The sequence below is a fragment of the Thunnus maccoyii genome, chromosome 23 (genome assembly GCF_910596095.1).
Source record: "Thunnus maccoyii chromosome 23, fThuMac1.1, whole genome shotgun sequence".
Lineage (NCBI taxonomy): Eukaryota > Metazoa > Chordata > Actinopteri > Scombriformes > Scombridae > Thunnus > Thunnus maccoyii.
Genome location: NC_056555.1, coordinates 9,850,698 through 9,857,073, shown reverse-complemented (window position 1 = coordinate 9,857,073; position 6,376 = coordinate 9,850,698).

The window sequence follows — 6,376 nt, the reverse complement described above, 5'->3', positions numbered from 1 at the left end:
TAAAAAAAACAACAACAACTTAGGAAGCTCCCTTTAGTAAGCCAGTGGCGAGACGCGTCTACAGTCTAGATTCAACGTAGAGAAGTGATGCCCGTAGCTGTGTGGTTTTATAAAGTGTCAAAACAGCCAAACAGTCCGAGCTTCGTGCTGCTGCTGCTGCTGCTGCTGCTGCGATCTTTGCATTTTTAGACAGACTATCAGTGTATCAGCATGAATCTTAAAAATCTTTTAAGGTCCTGCTTTTTGTCGTCTCTCTCTGGCCTCCTCTGTTGGTAATGACCTTAAACCTAAAATAAAGCAGGATTGAGATGTCATCCAGCTGATTCTCTAAGCGCATATCTTTTTTTTTTTTTTTTAAATCTGCGAATATGAAATTTAGGAAAGTGTTTCAGAAAATACCTTCAAATCTAGGAGCACTCTGTCTTAACTCACCGTAGCGTGCACAGGATGAAAGTTAGCCGGCAGACTCAGCGATTCCAACATCACAAACCTTCTCTTCAGCTCTTTTTAACGTCTCCGTAGTTTTGGTGTTTAAAAGCTTTCTTCTTCTTCTTCATATTAGAGGCACTGTGAGATTAGGAACATGGGTGACTTCGCCGACATCAGATGGCACCGTCTCTTGTTAGGATCACCTCGGCCTTAACTCTTGATCTCGGACCGGTCGCCTTTTTCTTTGCACATCACAATCACACGCCGTCTTCATTCTTCTCGCACCCCCCACCTTCATACACAAACACTCGAATGTCCGTAGTATTTGTAAGACACTGCTTTTTATATCGCAGCCACGTTTTTTTTTTTGTTTTGTTTTTTAAAAAAATCCACACGAGGGCCAGAATGTATGCTGAATGAAATGAACACTGACCAGATGTATGTGGTTGATGCCTTTTTTTTTTTGATTCTTTCATCATAGGGACAGATTTTATTTCCTGTTTTTTTTTTTCTTTTCTTTTCATGGCTCCCTTTCTTGGTTTGGTTGAATGTGATGGTAATGGGTTCTTCGCCTTTGATATTAGCCGTATGAATTCATGGGTAATGCTGAATGCGTCCCCTTTTTTTTTCCCGGAGATGGAAAATGCTTCTTTGTGGTCCTGAGCTTTGAGGATGGGGAGGGAGGGAGGGAGACAAAACTGAAAAATTTTTTTGGGGGGGAGGGGGGGTGAGTCCACCTAAAAGGCCTTTCAGCTTTTGGGATCATGATACAGTGAAAAATATTTTGTGGCAGATGGTTGCAGGATATTCCTCCATCAGCGCTACTCATGATGAAACTATTCTCCATGGTGGAGTGTGGCTCTTATGTTTTCTTTTTCTACCTGTTCTTTGCATTGTAAACAGCATTAGCGTACCTGTTGTTGCCTCAGAATATCACACGTGTACCATGCCTTGACGAGCATCTCCGTGCTCCGACTTGAGTGGGCTTTACTTCCTCAGCGCTGCCTTGCTTTTTAGGCGACTCACCCCCCCCCCTCGTCCCCCTTCATCCTGACTGAGTGAGATGTGATTGCTACTATAGGCTTATACAATTCTGTACATAAGAGTTCACTCTGTGAGTGCACATTTGATAAAGTTTATTTATTTATATGTAAGCATTTAATAATAAACAGACAATATATTTAAAACCTTGACAAGACCTGAAATGTCGGGGTGGGAGGTGGGGATTTGTGGCTCGAGTCCACACATACACACTAGTTTGCGAAGTCTTGCCTGTGCTCTTGTCAGGGAGGGAATATTTTTAAAAAAAACAAACAAACAAAAAGGATGGATCTGTTGTTCTGGGACTTTTTTTGTAAAAAATAATCCAGACATCCTTGCATGATGACATAACGGGGGTTTCCAGGTTTGGCTGCACTTGAGTTCACTTGGGTTTACATTTGAATTGTGCATGTGTATTTATACACAATCTTCAATAAAGTTGTGTAAAGCTTTCTGCGGGTCCTGTTCTGGTTTTCTTCACTGCAGTGTCTCTGTCTGTGGTGTGTGTCTACAAATCTTGCCATCCCTGTCCCCGATGTGTTTCACTGTGTACCTTTTTATTAATGATAGATGGTACACTTGTTAGTTATCATCTTTACTCATGAAAAGAGGAAATATCCCCACTAATCAGTATCAAAATGAAAGAAAAAGAAATTATTTGTATTGGTTTGGGCTGTATGATCAATATTTTTAGTACAAATATAATGAAGCTGAAAAGCCTCAACCTCATGTTCTGCAGTTTCTACTCTTCAATAAGTATTCATCATCACAAGCATGCACTGATCATGGTCTTTCAGTAGAATAAAAAGCTTTCAGCCCTCTGAACCATGTATGAATTGTTGATTGATTTATTTTTAGCAGGAATTTAAATGAGGTTTGCCCTCCATTTTATCTTTGCCTCTACCTCAGTGTGAGCAGCAGCAGCTGCTGGTTGATCTGTGAGGAGGAACACGGTGTTCTCTCCGGGTTCTGACAGGTTCTCTGCCCGCTCACAGCTGGGAGGTTCCCCCGGCAGCGGCTCCATGCTGCTGGACCAATAGGAGGGAGGAGAAGAGGGAGCAACCAGTGCGCAGAGCAGTGCATCACTCGCTCAGAGGAAACAGAAACCAACTTACCGACAGTCACTGGAAGTCAATGTCAAACTAATGATTCTGGTTCTCAAACTTTCTCACGTCAAGGACCCCTAAACTGACTCAAATTAGACCACAGACCCCCATCTGATGAGATTTTTGCTTTTAGATGTTTTATTACAGAAAGTGTAAGAAACCAATGACCAAAATAGTCATACATCCTGTCATTGTGATGCTTATGGATGGAATTATAGTGAACCCCCTCAAGGACCCCTGGAGGTCCCTGGACCCCACTTTGAGAACCACTGCACTAAACAGAGATTCATAAAAGTTAACATCATTCTGAAACTTAATTTGTGATAGTCCCACTATTCACCTGAACCCACATATGTGTTAAGTGCTCATCAGACTCATGGATTGGTCCACCAGCAGATAATTAATCACTGTTAAGTTTAATGATCAAATCATTTATGTAGAAAGATTTAAGCTTCTCAAATCTGAGGCTGTGCTGATTTTCTCTGTTTTGTTTTCTGTAAATTAAATTTCTTGAGGTTTTGCAAATTGATGACATCACCTGTGACATTGTGAGGGGTGTTTTTTTATTTATAGACTAAATTATTCACAGATGAATTTCAAAAACAGATAAATAATGCAAACAATCAGTTTTTGCAAAAAGTTAAGGTTTTTTTAGACATCTATATAGCCTACAGCAAGTTTACATACAAGGGTGATTATACTTCACCAGACACTTTCTGATTGATTAGCTGGTGAAAGAAAAATGACAAGTACAAGAAGTAAGAAAAATAAAATATATGTATATTGTACCTTCAAGGACAGACGTCACAAAGTGCTTTAGAATAAAAGACAAAGAAGTCAAAAACAAACAAAAAACATACACAATATAAATAAATAATATAAGATAATAAAATATGTTAAAACAGGTTACAATTATCAATACTTTTGTAATTAAACAAATTGAATCTACTATATTTAATTACAACAAGCAAGGCAGACTCTTTACCATCCTTGTTATTGTTACATAAGGCTAAGAAATGCATCACAACAACATTAAAAAACAACAACAAATAGACAAAACTAATAGTCTACCAGATATATGTTTATGATGCAGTACAGTGCAGTGATATGTTGTAAACTGATCCAGCTTAATCCATGTCATAAAGGTGATGATGATGCTGGTGCATGTCTAGTGATGCTGTTGCTGGTTCTCATTTAATCATGAATTAGCGGGTTAAAACTCCCTCTGGAGGAATTCACAGTGATGTCTGTCAGCTGTTGGATGCAGCCAGCGGATGGCGCACTCTGACCGCTTATCTCCTCTGCTGGTGTTCACCGGTCAGAAAAAACCCGCCAGAGTGGGAGCTCTGTGTTTCCTCTCATCTCTGGCCGCGCCTACACCCGTCCTGACGTTCCCCGCGAATTTTATCCACGCTGCTCCGACTAATCCACTCATTTTCCACACCTACCTGACATGCGGCGTTCGCGGAGGAAAAAAAAGGGGGCAACGAAACGCGTAAATTATTTCGATCTGGACTTCTGTACATGTTTGCGTTTTAAATGGAGCGGACTGGATGACGGGACAACTTTCCTTCACGACGCAGAGACTCAAACAGACAACAATAGATTATAAAACAGTCTGCTGCAGTTCAGCTGCAAGGTGAAGGACTGTGTGAGGAGCCGATGTGGAATTATTACATTTTTACCTCAGATTCAACGAAATCCCGGTTATATTTATATGGAATGAAAGCTGTGAGTTAATTGTGACTTTTTGGTGGTCTAATTTTAATATGTGGTTCTGTACACGAACAAAAAGGATTTAAAACGTCTTGTTTTTCTCCCTGTTTTAAAAAATGTACATTTTATTTCATGTTAGTTAAAACATGTAAGTAATGTGTGCTTTGGGTGATTTTTTACACGCGTTATTTAATGTTTTGATGTCTGGAGACAATATTTCTCAATTAGGCTATAAATTGTTTTATTTGTTCGACTCGTTATTATTCATATTTAATAATAAATACATTTTAATCTCAATTATAATTAAAATTAATACTATAATCCGCTCTTTGTGCCCTGACAATGCCGTGAACGTCGCCTCTGCCACTCAGGAAATCCACGGAGGGCCTCTCCGTCCTTACCTGCCATTCTGTCATTTTCACCGAGGTCATCTGAGGAGAGCAGCGAGTGCAGGAAATATGGGGAAGGTACATGAGGTATTCCCCCCTCCCTCCCCCCCTTTTCGATTCTTTGGGTGGGGTTTTTGTCTCGCTTTTTATCCCGGCGGCCACGTTTTACGCGCACGCCATTTTCGTGCGCTTTTACGCACAGCGGCTCTAAACTGAAATTGAGATTCATTGAGACTGGAGTGAAGAGATCACGAAGAGGACAAAAGGAGGCAAACAAACACCAGGGGCCAAGCGCTGGTTGAGGTAGTAGTTTGTGCTGTTGGTCGGGTTGTCATATTACCCCTTGTGGAGATGACTGCGCAATCTACTGCCTTGCCGGCGCTGGTGACTTGCGACAGATGGATCGACCGGATCAGCGTGAAAGACTGAGCTCACAGTATTGTTTCTAAATATAATAAACTAAATGGAACCGTTACATGCATTCACAATTATCAAGTGTCCATTAAAACGGCTGTGCGTAAATTAACCGACTGTAAAGTGGAGATGGATATGTTCAACTGAAACGCATGCGAAGCTAAAACATCCCTGCTTTTTATTAATATTTTTTAAATAAAGTAATCCCAAATTGCATGCATCATGTGAGTGTGTGTTTCTTTTCTCCAGGTCTTGTTTTAATTCGTTTTCTTTTCAGAAATGTCCTCAGGTTAGCCTGAAATAAATGATCATCCAAGGAAATTCAGGATGTGTATCCAGAAGCATGCATAAACTTACTCACTCACACTCACAAGTACTTCATTTGAAATTTAGATCATTCCTTTTATATGTAAATGTTATTCATGGCGCTGGAACTAACCATCGGACCTGTGTAATGTAATTGGTGGAATTTCTGACAGTTTAGGGACTGTACGAAAGTTATCAGGGGGTAGGGGAGTTCACAAAAGGTGGATTTTTATTTTGTTTGTTTGTTTTTTTCTCTGAAGGGAGAGATGTTTGAGTTTTTGTGAGAGTGAAGGAGAATGAATTTTAACTCAAAAGAGAACATGTCATTTGTTGCTATCCTACAACAGCACCCATCTTAACAGTAAAATGTGTCAAAATGACAGCTCTTGGTTTAAAAATAAAGAATAACTGGAATATTTGGTAAAGATGACAAATATTTTTAGAGTAATTGTGGGGAGGTTGCTGCAATTTTTCCAAACTGAAACATAATGCTCATTCCCTCTCCCCATTCAAATAATTTTCATACAGTCTCTTAAGAAGGCAGTGGTGGGTTTGGAAAAAGGCATGAGTTGTTATGGACCTTTAGCTGGCCTTCATAAACCTAATGATTTAACTGTTGTACCAGTTAGTGTTATAAAAACAAGTGAGGATTCACCTGTTCCTCTCTGTGCTTCCTCTGTGATTAATGCAGATACAATAGAGGAAATCAATCTGAGTTAATAGCTTTTACCCCAGTTCACCCAATCATCATTAAGAATCATGTCTGTGGGGTCCGCAGTACTGTACTGTATGAATCGACCCTGTTCTGTCAGAGTGGTTCCTGTGAAATGTTTGACATTCAGTGAGCACTCTGTAGTTCCACTAATGAATCCCTCTGCTGTCCACTCACAAAGTCTAACTAGTTTTTGGGAAGTCAGTTGAACCTTTTTGGTAGTTTTTACTTTCCCATAAGAACAACTCAGAGAATACAAACAG